We start from the raw sequence: 19,600 nt of genomic DNA on the forward strand, positions 1-19,600 counted from the left end.
GAAACCCCAATGCCCTGGGTACCTGTAGGAGGCTGGCCTGGTTTGTAATGGGTTCCTTGCGTACTTACTCCTTACACCAGGTCCAGTTATCTCTTATTAGTGAAATGCAGTAGTGTTCTAGCAGCTTAGGCTGAACTAGGAGACATGCAAAGCTCCTTTAATACCACTTATAGTCGCTCAGTACTTATACAGAAGTAAAGACAATACACAGTGTTACCAAAATTAAAGGTAGTTTATTTGGGTGACACAGTACCAAAAATATCTTAGAGACAATACTCCTTCTGGAGGTAAGTATTATACACAATATATACACTAGACACCAAAATAAGGTAAGTAATTAGACACAGGATAGTGCAAACAATAGGAAATGCTATAGAATGCAATGGGAGAAAAGAGGTCTGGGGCAACACAAACCATATACTAAGAAAGTGGAATGCAAATCACAAATTCCCCCCTAGACAAGTGTAGTGTGTGCAGAATTGCTGGGAGAGTAAGAATACAGTAAACGTAAGTAAATTACCCCATCCCAGAGCCCAGAAAACCAGGAGTAAAGTACTTCAAGTTTCCTTAGGACACACTACAAGTCGTGATTAGAGTTATTGCAAGAACCAAGCAAGACTGCAAAAAACAAATGGTGGATTCCTGGACCTGAAGACATGCAAAGGAAGGAGACCAAGTTCAGAAGTCGAAAGAAGTTCCAGGAAGGACAGGAGCCCCTGCCAACCCACAAGATGGTGCAAAAGAAGAGTCCTCGGTTGGACGAAGACTGCAGAAATGCACCCTAGGAAGATGTCAGTGGGTTCCTGCGTGGTGCACTGGATGTCGAACGGACAGAAGTTGGATGCAGGTGAGTTTTGGCACTGGACTCCTCCAACAAGCCTTGGTTGCAGCAAAGTTGCATTTTTCGTCAAGTAGGCTCTATCTGGACCCAAGAGGGACCTGTGTGCCTCAACTCTGTGTGAGGAGGAAGAGGGGGGTCTCAGCACTTCAGGGAGCCCTCAGAGCAGCAGATAGCACCCACAGGAGTACCAGGACACAGGGACAAAGGAGGTGCAAAATGCGGTTGGTGCAGCACTACAAAGGAAGGTCCCACGCCACTGGAGAACAACTCAGCGAGTTGAGTGTTGCAGGATAGAGTGCTAGGGACCTGGACGAGGCTGTGCACGAAGGAATTTTGCAAATAGTGCACAGAGGCCTCAGGAGGTGAAGAAGACGCGGTGCACAGGGGTACTGTCATTCTCGGGGAAGGCAAGGTCTTACCTCCTCCAAATTGGGACAGCAGGACCTCAGGATAGTCTGTATGTTGATGGGGTCCACCCTCTCTGTTCCAAGGAGCACGCTCGTCGCCAGGAGAGGAGTCCAAGAGAACCGGTCGTCGACTTAGAAGGTGCCTGCTTCAGCAGGGGAGTGACTCCGTCACCCCACAGGGGATTTCTCGGGTCCTTCTGGTACAGGGTGAAGATAGATAGTCCTCACAGCGTGCACACTGTGGAAACTGTTGCAGTTGCTGGCTGGAGCTGAAGTTGCAGAGGGAAAGTAGCCCTTCTGGATACTTTGTTGATGTTACAGCGGTTCCTGGAGCAGGCTGCGGTTGATATGAGGTCAGGAGATGAAGTAGTAGTTGCAGAGGATTCCTGCTGGAAACTTGCAAGTAGAATCTGAAGAGAATCCACAGGAGAGACCCTAAATATCCCTGAGAAAGAGATTGGTTACCTTATCAGGTATGGACCTATCAGGAGGGGTCTCTAATGTCACCTGCTGGCACTGGCCACTCAGAGGCCTCCAGTGTCCCCACACCTTGCAAATCAAGATGGCTTAGTCTGGGACACACTGGAGGAGCTCTGGGCACCACCCCTAGGGTGGTGATGGACAGGGGAGTGGTCACTCCCATTTTCTTTGTCCAGTTTCAAGCCAGAGCAGGGAAAAGGGGTCCCTGAACCAATATAGACTGGCTTATGCAAGGAGGGCACAATCTGTACCCGTCAAAGCATTTCCAGAGGCTGGAGGAGGCTACCCCTCTCCAGCCTGTAACACATATTTCCAAAGGGAGAGGGTGTATCACCCTGCTCTCAGAGGAAATGCTTTGTTCTGCCTTCCTGCTACTGAGCTGCTCAGCCCCCAGGAGGGCATAACGCTGTCTGTGAGGTGGCAGCAGATGTAGCTGCACTGCAAGCCTCAGAGAGCTGGTTTGGCATAACAGGGGATCCATGGTGGAGCCCCCAGGATGCATGGAATTAGCTCCCCAATACCAGATTTGGAATGGGGGGACAATTCCATGATCTTAGACACCTTACATGGCTATATTCGGAGTTACCACTGTAAAGCTACATATAGGTAATGACCTATATGTAGTGCACGCGTGCATTGGCGTCCCCGCACTCACAAAGTCCCGGGAATTGGCCCTGAACTATATGGGGGCACCTTTGCTAGTGCAAGGGTGCCCTCACACTTAGTAACTTTGCACCTAGCCTTCATTAAATGAATGTTAGACATATAGGTGACTTGTAAGTTACTTAAGTGCAGAGAAAATAGCTGTGAAATAATGTGTGCACTATTTCTCGCAGGCTCCAATGGCAGGCCTGTGGAAGGGTTTGTCTAAGCTCCTTATGGGTGGCAAAAGAAATGCTGTAGCCCATAAGAATCTCCTGGAACCCCAATGCCCTGGGCACCTGGGTACCCTATACTAGGGACTTTTAAGGACCCTATAGTGACAAATTTAAAAGCAGAGAGAGCATAAGCACGGAGGTTCTGCTTAGCAGAGCCTCAGTGACACATTTAAGCACTACTGACAACACACACATTAGGCACAAACTATGAGCACTGGGGTTCTGACTAGCAGGATCCCAGTGAGACAGGGAAAACACACTGACACACACTCACAAACAGGCTAAAAGTGGGGGTAACCATGCTAGAAAGAGGCTACTTTCTCACAGTACCTAATTACCAAATACTAGTGACTTATAAGGGGTGACCAGTATGCCAATTTGGGATGTAATACTGGGTTACCATTATGCAGTGACAGAATTTAGAGGAGAGACAGCATAAGAACTGGGGTCCTAGTTATCAGGATCTCAGTGACACAGTCAAACACAATGACATCAGGCAGAAATTGGGGATAAGATGCCAAAAAGAGGATAACTTCCTACACTTCTCAAGGGAGGTGGTGTGGGTTAGCCATCCCCATTCATAGATAAGCAAAAATAACACTCAATAAATGATTGTCCAGTCTGTGCTTTTTCTTTTGAAAACAGAAAAAGTACATTTATTACACACTCCTACTTGATGCTGTGCAGTAATTTACAAATATACATAAGTGGATGGAAATGCTTCTTAGTGACATTGCATAATCATTCTTACCCTTCCCAAAAGGAGGTCTAGATCAACAAATCACATGTCAAAATATTCCCTAGTATGACAATGCAATAATTGAATATAACTTTGAATGAACGCCATTAATGTGGTCAATAAAGCATACCGTATTTTCCGGCGTATAAGACGACTTTTTAACCCCTGAAAATCTCCTCAAAAGTCGGGGGTCGTCTTATACGCCGGTATACGGTGTGCTGAAACTTCAGGGACAGGCGCCCTGTAGCTGAGCCACCGTGCGTTGCATTTGGAAATCGATTCCAAGCATATGATGGGTTCCGCATCCCACAAGATTCAGCTACTTGTGGACACAGAGCTGATTGGTCAACTGTGAGTTGAGCTGTCCTTACCGTGTGCCGCAATCCTCGCTGGCAGTTGTCTGGACAGGCACGTATTCCTGCATGTGCTCCCGGCTATTTCACTTGCACTGTTTTATGTTTACATGTTTGATGACAAATAGCCTTCTGTTTATAAGTGACAGTTTTCCTACTAAGTACCTGCATGTCATAAGCATTTGAATTAAAATTACCATGTTAAAATCAAATCTGATGTTTGAAAATTTTTATTTGGTGTGCGTTGGAAGAGGGGTAGTCTTATACAGCGAGTATAGCCCAAACCCTATATTTTAACATGAAAAGTAGGGGGTCGTCTTATACGCCCAGTCGTCTTATACGCCGGAAAATACGGTACATACTTTTGAACATGAGAGTTTGTCGGTGTTTTTACTTCATTAAGGCAATGTTTAGTATGAATAACACAAATTAAACATATCCACTTAAGGACATCACCTCTATAACTACCACACTGCAATTATAAACTCTCACCCCAAGAGGGTGTTGCACCTTCAACATAGCCCCTACAGTGCATCACACTTGTAATCACAACCTGTGCAATTATAACTCTTCACCCCTAGGGGGTGTTTGCAACATACACTTTAAATAACCTTTAGCATCATATAATGCAATTCAACATAGCCCCTAAACAGCATCACATTTATAATTACACACACATGCAGTTACCACCTTTCACCTGTAGGAAGGTAGCCTCTTTCTAGCCTTGTTACCCCCACTTTTGGCCTGTTTGTGAGTATATAGCAGGGTGATTTTGCTGTCTCACTGGGATCCTGCTAGCCAGGACCCCAGTGCTCATACGTTTGTGGCCTATATGTGTTTCCTGTGTGGTGCCTAACTGAGGCTCTGCTAACCAGAACCTCAGTGTTTATGCTCTCTTTGCTTTTAAAATGTGTCACTGCAGGCTAGTGACTGAATTTACCAATTCTCATAGGCACACTGGTACATCCATATAATTCCCTTGTATATGGTAGTTAGGTATCCAGGGTACTGAGGTTCCAGGAGATCCCTATGGGCTGCAGCATTTTTTTTTTTTACCCATAGGGAGCTCAGACAATTCTTACACAGACCTGCCACTGCAGCCTGAGTGAAAGAACATCCACGTTATTTCACAGCCATTTTTCACTGCACATAAGTAACTTACAAGTCACCTTTATGTCTAACCCTCACTTGGCAAAGGTTGGGTGCCAGGTTACTTAGTGTGTGGGCAGCCTGGCACTGGCCAAGGTGCCCCCACATCGTTCAGGGCAATTTCCCCGGACTTTGTGAGTGCAGGGACACCATTACACACGTGCACTATACATAGGTCACTACCTATGTATAGCATCACAATGGTAACTCCGAACATGGCATGTAACATGTCTAAGATCATGGAACTGTCACCCCAATACCAGAATGGTATTGGGGGGACAATTCCAGCATCCCCGGGGCTCCAGCATGGACCCTGGGTACTGCCAAACTAGCTCTCTGGGGTTCTCTCTGCAGCTACCGCTGCTGCCAACCCTCAGACAGGTTTCTGCCCTCGTGGGGTCTGGGTAGCCCAGTCCCAGGAAGGCAGAACAAAGGATTTCCTCTGAGAGAGGGTGTTACACCCTCTTCCTTTGGAAATAGGTGTGAAGGGCTGGGGAGGAGTAGCCTCCCCCAGCCTCTGGAAATGCTTTGAAGGGCACAGATGGTGCCCTCCTTGCATAAGCCAGTCTACGCCGGTTCAGGGAGCCCCCAGCCGCTGCGCTGCACGAAACTGGACAAAGTAAAGGGGAGTGACCACTCCCCTGTCCATCACCACCCCAGGGGTGGTGCCCAGAGCTCCTCCAGTTTGTCTCAGAACTCTGCCATCTTGAATGCAGAGGTGTGATGGCACAATGGAGACCTCTGAGTGGCCAGTGCCAGCAGGTGACGTTAGAGACCCCTCCTGATAGGCTCTTACATGGTTAGGTAGCCAATCCTCCTCTGAGGGCTATTTAGGGTCTCTCCTGTGGGTTTCTCATCAGATATCGAATGCAAGAGCTCACCAGAGCCCCTCTGCAATTCTCTCTTTGACTTCTGCCAAGGATCGACCGCTGACTGCTCCAGGACGCTTGCAAAACCGCAACAAAGTAGCAAAAGAACTACCAGCAACATTGTAGCGCCTAATCCTGCTGGCTTTCTCGACTGTTTCCTGGTGGTGCATGCTCTGAGAGCTGTCTGCCTTCACCCTGCACCGGAAGCCAAGAAGAAATCTCCCGTGGGTCGACGGAATCTTCCCCCTGCCAACGCAGGCACCAAACGTCTGCATCACAGATCCTCTGGGTCCCCACTCATGTTGAAGAGCGTGGTCCCTGGAACACAGGAGACGAATCCAAGTGTCCCCGACAGTCCAGTGGTCCTTCTGTCCAAATTTGGTGGAGGTAAGTCCTTGCCTCCCCACGCCAGACAGTAATCCGGTGTACTGCGTGATCAGCAGCTGCTAGGGTTTCTGTGCACTTTTGCAAGACTTCCTTCGTGCACAGCACAGCCCAGGCCCCCAGCACTACGTCCTGCATTGCCCAACTCGGTGAGTTGACCTCTGGCTTCGTGGGACCCTCTTTTGTGTTGAGATGACCACCGTGCTCAGATTTCTTGAACGCCTGTTCAACTGCTTCTGCAGGTGCTGCCTGCTTCTGCGTGGGCTCTCTCTGTTGCTGAGTGCCCCCTCTGTATCCTGCTCCAAGGGGTGACCTCCTGGTCCTTCCTGGGCCCTGGCAGCACCCATTATCTTCAACTGTGACTCTTGCCGCTAGCAAGGCTTGTTTGCGGTCTTCCTGCGTGAAAACAACTCCGCATCCTCCAGCACGCCGTGGGACATCTTCTGACTAAAGGAGAAGTTCCTGACACCTTCCATTGTTGCTGAATCTTTTACTTCTTCCACCCGGAGGCAGCCCTTTTGCACCTTCATCCGGGGTTTAGTAGGCTCCTGCCCCCCCGGACACTTGCGTGACTCTAGGTCTTGGTCCCCTTCCTTTGCAGGTCCTCAGGTTCAGGAATCCGTCTTCAGTGCTTTGCAGCCAGTTGTTGTCTTTGCAGAATCCCCTATCTCGACTTTACTGTCTTCTGGGGTAGTAGGGTAACTTTACTCCTACTTTTCAGGGTCTTGGGGTGGGGTATCTTGGACATCCTTAGTGTTTTCTTACTCTCCCAGCGACCCTCTACACACTACACTAGGTCTGGAGTCCATTTGTGGTTCGCATTCCACTTTTGGAGTATATGGTTTGAGTTGCCCCTAGGCCTATTGTCTCCTATTGCATTCTATTGAGTTCTACAATGTTTGCACTACTTTTCTAAGTGTTTTACTTACCTGATTTTGGTTTGTGTGTATATTTTGTGTATTTTACTTACCTCCTAAGGGAGTATATCCTCTGAGATACTTTTGGCATATTGTCACTAAAATAAAGTACCTTTATTTTTAGTAACTCTGAGTATTGTGTTTCTTATGATATAGTGCTATATGATATAAGTGGTATAGTAGGAGCTTTGCATGTCTCCTAGTTCAGCCTAAGCTACTCTGCTATAGCTACCTCTATCAGCCTAAGCTGCTAGAATACCTCTATTTTACTAATAAGGCATAACTGGACCTGGCACAAGGTGTAAGTACCATCAGGTACCCACTATAAGTCAGGCCAGCCTCCTAAACTGGTGGTGCAGCGGTGGGATAAGTACTTGTAACTGCTTTACCACTTTGGGGGAAACCATGCTAGAAAGAGGCTACTTTCTCACAGGCACATCTCCTGCACCACGCAGGAACCCACAGCCATCTTCTTTGGTGCTCTTCCGCAGACTTCTTTTAACTGGAGAATCCTGTTTTACACCAGCTTCTAGGTTGGCAGGGGCTCCTGTCCTTCCTGGAATCTTCTCCGACTTCTGGACTTGGTCTCCTTCCTTTGCAGGTTTTCAGGTCCAAGAATCCACCATTTGTTGATTGCAGTCTGGTTTCCCCCACTTGTAGCCTAGGTGTGAGTGTGTGTCAGTGTGTTTTTACTCTGTCACTGGGATCCTGCTAGCCAGGAACGCAGCGGTCATAGTTTGTGGCCTAATGTGTGGGTCTGTATAGTGCTTAACTGTGTCACTGAGGCCCTGCTAATCAGAACCTCAGTGCTTATGCTCTCTCTGCTTTGAATTTTGTCACAATAGGCTAGTGACTTAATTTACCAATTTCAATTGGCGCACTGGACCCCCCTTATAAGTCCCTAGTATATGGTATCTAGGTACCCAGGGCATTGGGGTTCCAGGAGATCCTTATGGGCTGCACCATTTCTTTTGCCACCCATAGGTGTAGCTTCACAATGGTTACTCTGAATATGGCCATGTAATGTGTCTAAGACCATGGAATTGTACCCTCATTCCAAATGTGGTATTGGGGAGCCAATTCCATGCATCCTGGGGGCTCCACCATGGACCCCCAGTACTGCCAAACCAGCTCTCTGAGGCTTGCAAAGCAGCTACAGCTGCTGCCTCCTCACAGAGAGGATTCTGTCCTCCTAGGGGCTGAACAGCTCAGTCCCAGGAAGGCAGAACAAAGCATTTCCTTTGGCAGTAGGGTGTTACACCCTCTCCCTTTGGAAATAGGTGTTACAGGCTGGGGAGGGGTAGCCTCCCCAGCCTCGGGAAATGCTTTGAAGGGCACAGATGGTGCCCTCCTTGCATAAGCCAGTCTACACCGGTTCAGGGACCCCTTGTCCCCTGCTCTGGCGCGAAACTGGACAAAGGAAAGGGGAGTGACCACTCCCCTGTCCATCACCACCCTAGGGGTGGTGCCCAGAGCTCCTCCAGTGTGTCCCAAACTTCAGCCATCTTGCTTTGCATGGTGTGGGGGCACTGTGGGGGCCTCTGAGTGGCCAGTGCCAGCAGGTGACGTCAGTGACCCCTCCTGATAGGTTCATACCTGATAAGGTAGCCAATCCCCCTCTCATGGCTATTTAGGGTCTCTCCTGTGGGTTCTCTTCAGATTCTGCTTGCAAGTTTCCTTTTGGAATTCTCTGCAACTACTACTTCATCCTCTGACCTCGGATCAACCGCAGCCTGCTCCAAGAACCGCTTAAAGGCACCAAAGTATCCACAAAGGATACTTTTCTTCTGCAACTTCAGCTCCAGCCAGCAACTGCTAACAGTTTCCACGGTGTGCACGCTCTGAGGACTCCCTTTCTTCACCCTGCACAAGAAGGACCGAAGAAATCTCTTTACTTGTGTATAAGTACTGTGTGACTATAAGTGGTATTGCAGGTGCTTTGCATGTCTCCTAGTTCAGCCTAAGCTGGTCTGCTATAACTACCTCTATCAGCCTAAGCTGCTAGACCACTACTACATTTCACTAATAAGGGATAACTGGACCTGGTGTAAGTACCCAAGGTACCCACTACAAACCCAGCCAGCCTCCTACAAATGTCAATGTTTGTTTCCCACCTAGGCAAGTGTAGTGTGTACAGGGGCGCTGGGAGTGTAAGAAAACACCAAAGGTAAGCAAAATACCCCACCCCAGAGCCCAGGAAAGCAGGGGTAAGGTACAAGTTTCCTAAAACATACTAGAAGTTGTGATAGAAGATAATGCAAGAACCAGAAGAGACTACAAGACACCAATGATGGATTCCTGGACCTGAAGACCTGTGGAAGAAGGGGATCAAGTCCAAGAAGCACTGAAAAGTCCAGGTAGAAGTAGATCCCCTGCTAACCCGGATGAAGGTGCAAAAGACGAGCCACCACTGAGAAGAGAAAGTCAGTATTGCACTGACCCGCGGGTAGGTCGCATTCCCGCTGCAGCTCCGCCTGCCCAGGCCCCTGCCACTTCTTTGAAGGTCTTAGGTTTCCTTTGCGCTTTTCTTCTGTGAATCTCTGTGTATTTCTATTTCTTTCCTGTTGCCCTTTTCTACTGTGTACTTCATTTTCTTTTTGCGCTTTTCCCACTTTCCCGCCGCTGCCACCTGTGCGGCCCCACCCCTCTGCTCCCATTCGCTGTCTCCCTCCCGCCTCCCAGCTGACCCCTCCTCCCCCCCTTCCCTCTTATGGTGGCCTTCAGGCTCCTCACCCACGCACACAAAGCTCTCCACAACATGGGCCCCGAATACCTCAACAGCCGCCTCTCGTTCTACACGCCCACCCGTCAGCTTTGCTCAGCCAGCCTCGCCCTCGCCACCGTCCCACGTATCCGCAGAACCACCGCAGGAGGAAAATCCTTCACCTACCTGGCAGCCAAAGCATGGAACTCCCTCCCCGCACACCTAAGAACTACCCAGGAGCATTTCGCCTTCAGGAAGCGCCTCAAGACATGGCTTTTCAAGCAGCAGTAACCCACCCCCCCAGCGCCTTGAGAACCTCTCGGGTGAGTAGCGTGCTCTATAAATGCATTGATTGATTGACCAAAGAAGACCGATACGAGTTCCTGGTTGGTGCTGAAGATGTCCCACGGGATTCCGCCAACAAGCCTTGGTAAACGTAAAAGTTGTGTTTCATGAAAAATCGAGTTGCCCGGGCCCAGGAAGGACCAGGTTGACTCTACCTAGGAGGGGGGAGAGAGAAGGGGCTCTCAGCAACTCAGAGAGCCCTCAGAAGACCAGGCAGCATGCACAGGAGTCCCACAGCACAGGCATAAAGGAGTTGCAAATGGCAGCTGTTGCAGCACTACACAAAGGGATTCCACACTGTCGAGGAACAACTCGCATAGCTGAGCGTCGCAGTATAGAGTGCTGGGGACCTGGGCTACGCTGTGCATGAATGATTTCTTGGAGAAGTGCACAGAAGCCCTAGCAGCTGCAAAACACTTGGTACACAGGGGTACTGTTTGGCACGGGGAGGCAAGCACTTAACTCCACCAAATTTGGACAACTGGACCTTTGGACAGTCAGGGTCACTTTAATCCACCACCTGTGTTCCAGGATCCACACCTGTCATTGGGAGAGGGGACCCAGAATACGGGTCATTGCTGCAGAGAGGCGCCTGCTGAAGGAGGGAAGTGACTCCGTCACTGCACAGGAGATTCCTTCAGTCCTTCTAGTGCAGGATGAAGACAGGCACTCCTCAGAGCATGCACAACCTGGAAACTATTGCAGTTGCTGCCTGGAGCTGAAGTTGCAGGGTCACAGTAGCCTTCTTGGATACTTTGTTGCAGTTACAGTGTTCCTGGAGCAGTCTGCGGTTGATCCAACGGTCAGAAGCTGAAGCAGAGGAGTCCTGGTGGAGTCTTGTTAGCAGGACTCCAGTGACACAGTCAAGCATACTGACAAAACAGTAAAACATATTGACATATAGGCCACAAACTATGAGCACTGGGGTCCTGACTAGCAGGATCCCAGTGAGACAGTACAAACACACTGACAAACAGGCCAAAAATGGGGGTAACCATGCTAGAAGAAAGACACCTTTCTACATTGGTGCAACGAACGGAGTGCTGATCCAGTAGGGGCAGATTGTTTCCTGGTAATTCATTTCTTATCTTCTTTAGTGACTTCTCGCTGGGTGCATAGGTCAAATAATAACTTCAGGTCTGTAATTTCAGCTGGTCATCTCCCTGTTGACGGTAAACCTGTTGGCGAACATCCAGTGGCATGCAAACTCATGCGAGCTATTATAATGTCTAAACCTCCGCAACCATGGTAGTCAGTGTAATAGGGTGTAATTTGTCCCACAAACAACTTTCTGTTGAGCACATAATGCTTCTCAGCTTGATTTCATGCAAAAGAGTTTTCGATGACCTAGCTCTGGATCTTTCTGGTAGAGTGTTTTTTCTAGGTGTTTGTTTTTCTGTTTCCAGACGAACAAATTCAAGATTCATTTCATACCCAGCCTTTCCGAATAACTCAAAATTGTGCATTGTCTAATGTCTCAAGGCACATTAAGCATGCACTAGCGAGTTTAGCTTGGACGCTAGGGGTCAACTGCGGATTGCTTTACGTAAGCCTTTTAAACCCATGGCAGCGGCCACCTTGGCCAGAAGGATGTGCTGGCTTTTGACTGAGGCAGACATAGCTACTTTAGTTTTTGACGCTCACTCGGCTAGAGGAGTGATAGTGTCCTAGTCTTTCACCTTGGATTCCTGTCTGGGTGACATCACGCGGGCAGTTGATTGGTCTTCTGAATCCTCTTTCAAGACTTTTTATTATAAGCCTCAGCTTTAAATTAGCAAAATTGCACCCTCCGATCCTGACACAGAATAACATTTTTTCTACCTTATGCAATAAGATTATTCAATTCAGTTCTATTAAGGACAAGAAGGCGAGGATTATCCCACCCTAGAATGTTATGTATGGATGATTTAGAACAGTATTTGTTGATACTGTAAGAATATATTCTGTGACAACATTACATTGTTATGATTGCCTATCTTCTTCTATTATGATGTACTGATATAAATATTCAGAAGGGAAAGTTCAAGTTCTAAATGTTGAAGTGGAGTTAGTCCTCCGGTTGGCTGTGTGGACTACAAAATAGTATGGTTCTCATTTTTAAATTGTTTCCATTTAGTTGGCAAAGGAAGAGAATCCAAAATGGTGGTCTTAGCTCTTGCAGGGCTGGCTTTATGGTGCTTCAAGTATGTGATGTTGGTGCGATTATACTGTTTATGAGAAATGTAGTTTTAAGTTTTCTTCTCTGCGTCTTTAATAGAATTGAAACTTCTTATTGTGTAATAGCAAAAATATTGTAGGAGAAAAACACTACATCAGGGCTAAATAAAACGCTACATATCAGAGGCTAAAGTATACGAAAAGCTGTTGGGCTCAGCGTGCTGCTGGTAATGTTCTGTTCATTAGAATGCGGCAGATTAAGACATTAGTAGTATAAAGTGACCAGATCTTGAGAAGCAAAAACCGGGACATTTTGCAAAAATAGAAAGACTACAATTTTACATCAACAGAGCTGCGTTGAATGACAGCTGTCATCAACACAGGAACACAGCAGGGGCGCTAGGAAAAGAAATAAAATGCAATTTTTAAAACCAGCATATCTGTTAATTAAATTTCTTACTTATAACAGCTGCTAACTAAAACAGCTTTAGAACACCTGAAAAAAGTGCATTTCACTGTTTTCAGTCACCCCTCCAAAACCGGGACAGAAGCCAAATTTGCCGAAATCTACCTGCACGGCTGCCGAAAAATCGGGGTTGTCCCGGCAAATCCGGGACGGCCAGCCCTTCTCTAGTAGTAGTCAGTTAGGGCCAGGGACTGAGCCTCAAAGAAGCTCTCTGGCACCAACCAGCGACGCTTAGAGAAGCGAAGCCGATGGCGTGGAAGAAGTCTTGAAGGCAGCAGATGGGCAGGGAATAACGCTTCACAAGAGGACACGGACACCTGCTATTTACACAACGCCAGCCCAAGTGCGCTTGAACATTCACTTCCCGAGCGGTAGGGGCGGTCTTTTCCGGGGTCGGCATCAAATCAACGGGTTACTTTTCAGTTGCGTTTTTTTTTTTTTTTAACTGAGTGCGTCATCTTTTTCTAACCAATTGCTGGGTTTACCAGGCGGAAGTAACCCAAGAAGACATTGCCCCTTTTTCGTTTTAAAGTTAGTTTCATCCCTGAGCAAAGCGGATAATGTTGGATGTTTAAGTCTTCAGTCGTGAGGCGGGAGGTAAGGCTCACATTTGGCAACCTCCCGCCTTAATCGAGAGATTCGCCATTTATTGAGAGAAAAAGGCAAGCTGTATAAAATGTAATAGGTCTCTGAGTATCAATCTATTGTGGTGTAAAATTATACATGCGTGTGTTCGGTCCCAAAAAGAATGAACACGTTGTGATTTGTTTTTGTTTATGTATGTTTTTTTATATTAACTTCGATCGGTGTTTCATACTCTTATTGTACCGCGCTGTGCCATGCAGCAGATTAAAATATAATGAGGCGACAAAGAAGCAGGAGCTACCGAGGATAGTGAGTGGATTTTAGCAGAACGGAGGAGGAATTTGTAGATTACAGGACACCTGCCTAGCGGCCAGGGGTTTCATAAGGGACATCAAATGGCCTACCTTTTGAAACGGGTGAGATCGAGTGGTTTTGGAGGCTTAACCTATTGAGATCAATTGGCATTTAAACGTTTATGCACTACCTATTAGCTGACAAATATAGAAGGCTAACGTTTTCAGGCCGTATAATTCCTTTCAAGTCTATGTAGGCATTTTACTTGTTTGCTGAAATTGCTGCCAATGAGGGACACATCCTTCAAAAGAGTGTGAGAGGATCGGTGTGGAACTGGGATAATCTGGGGATAAAAAGCAATATGAGTCATTAATAGTCTAGAGAGGGATAGCACAGGGTCTTCTTATAGACACACATGCCAAAAGACCGGATTCAAGTGAGAGACTCACGATTTTATAACCCAAAATTGAATTAATTGTGGCTGACTCCAGCCTGAAATTGATTCGGTGTCAATAGATGCCAGTGAGGGAAATACATTCTCCCGATTATTTGTTTTTAAAATTACTCACTTGCCTTTTCTAAAATGTTGCCATGTATCTATAGAAGACTGTACGATGATATTTGAGAGCAGTTTTTCCAGTTTTGGGCTGCAGGGCTTGATAGGAGCACAACATAAAATAGGCAGGCGCAGAGAGTTCTATAAAGAGAAAGATGAGAACTGCCGACTACCTAGAAAACCCTCAGCCACGTGCCATCACAGAAAGGAGAAATGAGCATGCCACTTAAGATCTCGGCCACTAAATCTGCTTTATGTAACCTTGTATACTTGAGCTGTCTCACTCAAGAGGCACGTTACACCGCGAGTGGATATAGGTTCCAATCCAGGTTCCTAAAAAAGACTGACTCACTGTTGTTTTGCTATATGCTTTTTGTGGATACGCAGGACTAATCGTACAGACCAAAAATCTTACTCTGATTATTATTTGTTAGGCGGGGCTTGTTAAAGCGAATGCAGCTTCAACTTTTTCGATCTGTAATTTGTTGAAGCCCCATCCTTCCACTCTGGGGGCTTCTCTGTGCCCATGGTATAACCCACGCCAAAGGGGAGTGGGGAGTTTGGACATGGACCCCGGGCAGCCTGTTGGGTATACAGGTGAGGACGTTCTTTCTGAACTCCATCTCTCATGAGGACACTGCACGGAGGTACAGGATTGGTCGACTCCATTTTAAGACGGTATAAGGTTGCTTACTAGCAGTGCATGTGGATTCCTCGTTATACGTGTTATTCTTTAATGCACCCGTATTCGCATGCGTGTGGTGCTGGCTTCCCCGCTTTTGTGTGTTTCGCACGTGCGGTGTCTGCTCCACCGAGTCAGGTTAGTGCACTGGTGTTTTCAGAGCATGCTCACGCCCGGGGCAAGCACGGCTGAATCGACAGTATAGTTTGTTTTTGCCCAGAGATATAAAGGTGAGTGGCTGGACATATATGACTGTGTGTGGGTTTTCAATATTGCAAGATTATTGTAGTTTACTGATCGTTTGAGATTACCATTCTGAGTTATCATGGGCAGACACTTGTTTAAGAAGAGACATTTCTCCCTTCCTCCTGCTAGAGGATGGGTACTCACAAACATTTCTCCAGGGGCCACAAAATACTGTCTGTGGCATACCCGAGGGCCACACTTATGCCAAAAGGCCGAGAGTCGGGTGATGAAAGCTGGGCATAGAAAGTGGGTGGGGGGCGAAGCAGTTACATGGTATGAATAACTGAGAGAAAAGGAGATACACATCTGGTAGCTGAATTGCAAAATGTTATACTAGAAAACTAGGCATCAGTCCCTGCTTCCTCATTTGACCAAACTGTGTGATCCTAGGCAATTGGTTGATGTAATTTGCCTCATTTTACTTCAATACTACGTGAGAGTCCCTTGAAATACACAGGTTTAGGATGTGTGCTATACAAAAAATTATCTTGTGTTTTATTTAATAAACTATGATGTTCCAATTCTATAATAACAACCAAGGATAAACACAAGATGCACCTGACAAATTACTTTCCTCTGGGTTCACTGATGGCATTGTTTTCAGAATGGGGAGGGCTTGGATGTTTCCAAGATCGTGTCTGAAAGTATTACTTCTAATAAATGCATCTCAATGCAGTGCTGTAATCTGATCTAGTAAGGTAAAACGCTCATGTATTTTAATAAAATTCACTTTTTTGAAGTTTGCAGACAGTTGATCACAGTTTTACTTTTAGTGCAAGATACTTGTTCTGCTTTCCTTCTTATCTCGTATCAGAGCTTACAGACATATCAAGAATGCACTTCTGAGTTCAAAGAAGACCTTTATTGTTGTTAATTCTTCCCCACCCACAAGTTCGTGAGAGACGAATTAATAGATTTCAAGCACACGTTCAAATGAGTAAAAGTATCGCAGCAATGAAAACAAAATATATCACAGTGCTTCTCAGTTGCAATGTACACAGCAGGTTATATATATATATAATGCAAAGCAAAACAAATACTTCACCGTGTGAGAAACTATTTACAGCTTCATCTTTCTGGGGTCTGCAAGTTGATGACTCCGGTCAACTGCGAGAAAGAGTTTATCTACCCACACGGGAGACTGGCAACTGGCACCAAGTTCCAGCCCGAAGTCAAGCAGATTCGAATCTAATTCTCTGAAGCCCGAGCCATCCTTACAAAAGCATGCCCCCTCCTCTCAGACTCGGGAAAACTACGCAAGCCTTTGGAGACGGGCCAGATCTCCTAGACTTCTCCTCTTCCCAAGCCTGAGCAGAAAGGAAAACACCAAATGTACTCTCTCTTATCAGGTCTAGTCCAGTGTGAAGAAAACATCTTGGTTCATCTTGTGCAAAAACACAGCTTGGAAAAATACAGCTTGGATTCTCAACTGCAATGTCTAACTCCATGTTAAAGGCAATAGGCAGCTAACCTAAATATCAAATATAATGTCTAATGTCATGTCAAAGCCAATAGGCAGCTGAGCTGAATACAAAATGTAATGTCTGATATCATGTCAAAGCCACTAGGCAGCTGAGCTGAATACAAAATGCAATGTCTAATATCATGTCAAAGCCAATAGGCAGCTGAGCTGAATACAAAATGTAGTGCCTAATATCATGTCAAAGCTAATAGGCAGCTAAACTGAATACAGCATGTCAAAGCCAATAGGCTGAATACAGAATGTAATGGCTAATGCAATGTCAAAGCCAATAGGCGGCTGAACTGAATACAAAATGTAATGGCTAATGCCATGTCAAAGCCAATAGGCGGCTAGGCTGAACAAAACATACAATGTGCTACTGGTGAACATTGAGCAACTAATATGCGCAGTGGTGAAACACAGTCATTGGTCAAACAAAATTAATAGCATCACAATACTAAACTGCAAAAAGTGCAAAACTAAACGTGTTCCTACAAATAAGTTGTCTAGGCCACTTAATTTGTAAATAAAGTATGCCCGTTTCTGAATTTGTCTGCTTTGTCAAGTGAACAGCAGGTAAGTGCTGCTGTTCACCAGGGGGCCACAATAGGAGGGCCGCATGCGGCCCCCGGGCCGTACTTTGAGTATCCATGTTGTAGAGCTTCTTCCAGTGGAGCCTCCTCTTCTTATCCACCTAAGTGGGGTAATCTTCGCCAGATGCAGACATGATCAAGAGATTGACAGTGGAAATGCAGGTCCCTTTAAAAAAGCAAAAGAGAGAAGTAAGTAACAAGGTTGACCAGAAAAGCCTGTATTCTGATCTTTCGGACTTCTATTTATCTGGATGTTCTTCCCATACTCCTCCTGACCACAAAGGAAAGCATGTTTCTAAGGACGTTACCAGACTTACTTTCCCATATCAAGTGGCAACATGGGTTTTTCTGGTGAGGAGTTGGCTGAATCTTCCAAGGATGCTGCCCTGCACCGCTTTAGGAAAACTGTTAATATGGGAGTTCCCATCCATCGACATGCCCTTGATGTGGTTCTGAACGAATGGAAAGACCCTGATAAGATTAATATTCCACGCTTTATGTCGATGGTTGTATCCACTGGAGGGATGGAGTAGAAGCTTCCAGGCTCAGTGCATGTTACTCTTTGCTGGCTAGCCTGGTGGGCTGTTGATCTATGGCTGAGAACATTGTTCTTAAGGATCAAGCACACAAGAAGATAGACTGATCTCTGGAGAAGGCTAACTCTGGTTCCCAGTAGCCCTTCTTAGTGTAGGTTTTGGAGCTTATGTGGCACACACTTTATTATGTGATTTCAAGGAACTTTTCAAATTTATGCTAGAAGGTACACAGTGCCCCTGAGTTGTTACAAAACATGAAGAAAGAGGCTGAGCTGTTGTCCGATACCTTCTTTGATGTTGTCCAGGCAGCTGCACTATTGTATGGAGCATCTCAAGCTGCAAGACAGATCTTTTCTTAAACTACTGGAATAGGGACTCTGCTCAAAAAGCTGCTGCTTTGAGAATGCCCTTCAGAGGAGATAAGTTATTTTGTTCTGAGTTGGAGAAAAGCTACATAAAATACTTAGAGAGGAAGCATTCCTTTTCTTTTTGCAAAAATACTCTTTCTACAAATTCTCTTAAATTTAAGACAAGATCTTTAAGACAGCCTTCTCAGAGGCAGCAGAGTGTGGAACAGATCGAGATTCCAAATCAGAGTCTCCTCCAGGAAGTTCCAGTGAAGGGGCAAACCGTATCCTCAGAATGCCAATCAGTTCTCCAGAATATCCCGGAATGGTGGTAGTTAATGGTTCCATGTATGAGGTTGGTGGCAGGTTTCAGTAGGATTCAGTATTTTCAGCAAGCATGGCAGTCAACAACGTCAGATAGATGGGTTCTGGAGATAATTAAGAGAAGATACAAGATGGAGTTTGGATCCCCTCCAGTCCCTTCAGGAGCCACTGTCACCCCTGTTCCCAGATCTCTCGAAAAGCAGGTGACTTTTGAGGAAGGCTTTCTTTCATTAATTCAAAGAAAGGTTTTGTCCCCTTCCCAAAGGAATGTACTGAGTCGTGTTTGTGGTTCCCCAGGTCCATTGGGGTTTTCAGATTGTCATAGACCTGAAATCCTTGAACAAATTTGTGAAAAAGATTTCCTACAAGATGTAGACAGTACAAAGGATCATTCCCCTGGTGGAACCAAAGGGCTGGTTAGCCACGCTGGACTTAATGGACACTTATCTGTGCAGTCTATGATGTGCAAGCTGTATCAAAGATTACACTGATTTTGTGTTTGATGCAAGCATTGGCAGTACAAAGTTCTTCCATTTGGGTTCCAGTCCTCTCCAAGAATCTTCACAAAGATTGTAACCCCTCTGGTAGCACATCTTCATCTCAAAGAATTGTCAATATTCCAATATCTCGATGACTGGTTAGTCTAGGCTCCATCTATTTTGGCTCTCAAACTTCATATATCCTTGACGGTTGCTACTCTAAACTATCACAAGTTCCCGTTGAATGTTCCAAAATGCCATTTCCTTCACTCCAGAGATCTTCAGTTCATTGGAGCATGGTTTAGCACTAAGCTGGGCAAGTTGTTTCATCTCATGAACAGGACGATCCGTCTCCAAGAAATAGTCCTTGCAAGCAGATCTGCTTCCTTGTTCATTTGGTTGAAGGTACAGGGTCATATGACACAATCTGATTTTACGCCCCCTTAGGCAAGACCTAATATGAGACCCTCTGCTGTAGCATCTCCTGTGCCACGTTGCTCCTTCAGTCAAGAACCTGGATTATGTGATTAACGGAGTCCCCGTTGTCGATCACTTAATGAGTTGGCCTGCAATCTGGGTCTGTGGGCTGGAACCTGTCTCCTCTTTTTACCAGCTGTGTACACCAAGGGCCTGGACAATGTGGTGGCAGATGCCTTGAGTCAGAAGTTTCCCCTTCACAGGATCTGCAGCAGGCAAAATCCATACTTAGGGCCATTTGCAGGAGGTTTGGTTTACCCTTCCTGGATCTGTTTGCCTCCATGAGCAGTGCTTTTCTTCTGAGGTTTTGCTCCAGGTTCCCAGAGGTGG

At 46.3% G+C, this 19,600-nt stretch overlaps 1 protein-coding gene and 1 long non-coding RNA gene across 4 annotated transcripts in view; one reads left to right on the plus strand and one right to left on the minus strand.

Annotated features, from left to right (window-relative positions):
* LOC138268252 (uncharacterized) overlaps positions 1-13,014 on the minus strand; it is a 63,961-nt gene extending 50,947 nt beyond the window's left edge. The window contains exon 1 of the long non-coding RNA XR_011199964.1: positions 12,795-13,014. This is a non-coding gene — a long non-coding RNA (uncharacterized lncRNA). The remainder of the gene's footprint in view (positions 1-12,794) is intronic.
* The window catches only part of ILVBL (ilvB acetolactate synthase like), a 562,186-nt gene that overhangs the window by 11,328 nt on the left and 531,258 nt on the right, over positions 1-19,600 (plus strand). Inside the window, exon 1 of one of the 3 annotated variants that reach the window (XM_069217734.1) lies at positions 13,122-13,351. The exons of 1 other annotated variant lie outside the window; for it this stretch is intronic. The gene's annotated coding sequence lies outside the window, so the exon portion shown is untranslated. Of the gene's footprint in view, positions 1-13,121; positions 13,352-19,600 lie in introns of those variants that run through there. One more of the 3 variants, XM_069217733.1, reaches the window with a different exon arrangement.

The sequence above is a fragment of the Pleurodeles waltl genome, chromosome 12, assembly GCF_031143425.1.
Source record: "Pleurodeles waltl isolate 20211129_DDA chromosome 12, aPleWal1.hap1.20221129, whole genome shotgun sequence".
NCBI lineage: Eukaryota > Metazoa > Chordata > Amphibia > Caudata > Salamandridae > Pleurodeles > Pleurodeles waltl.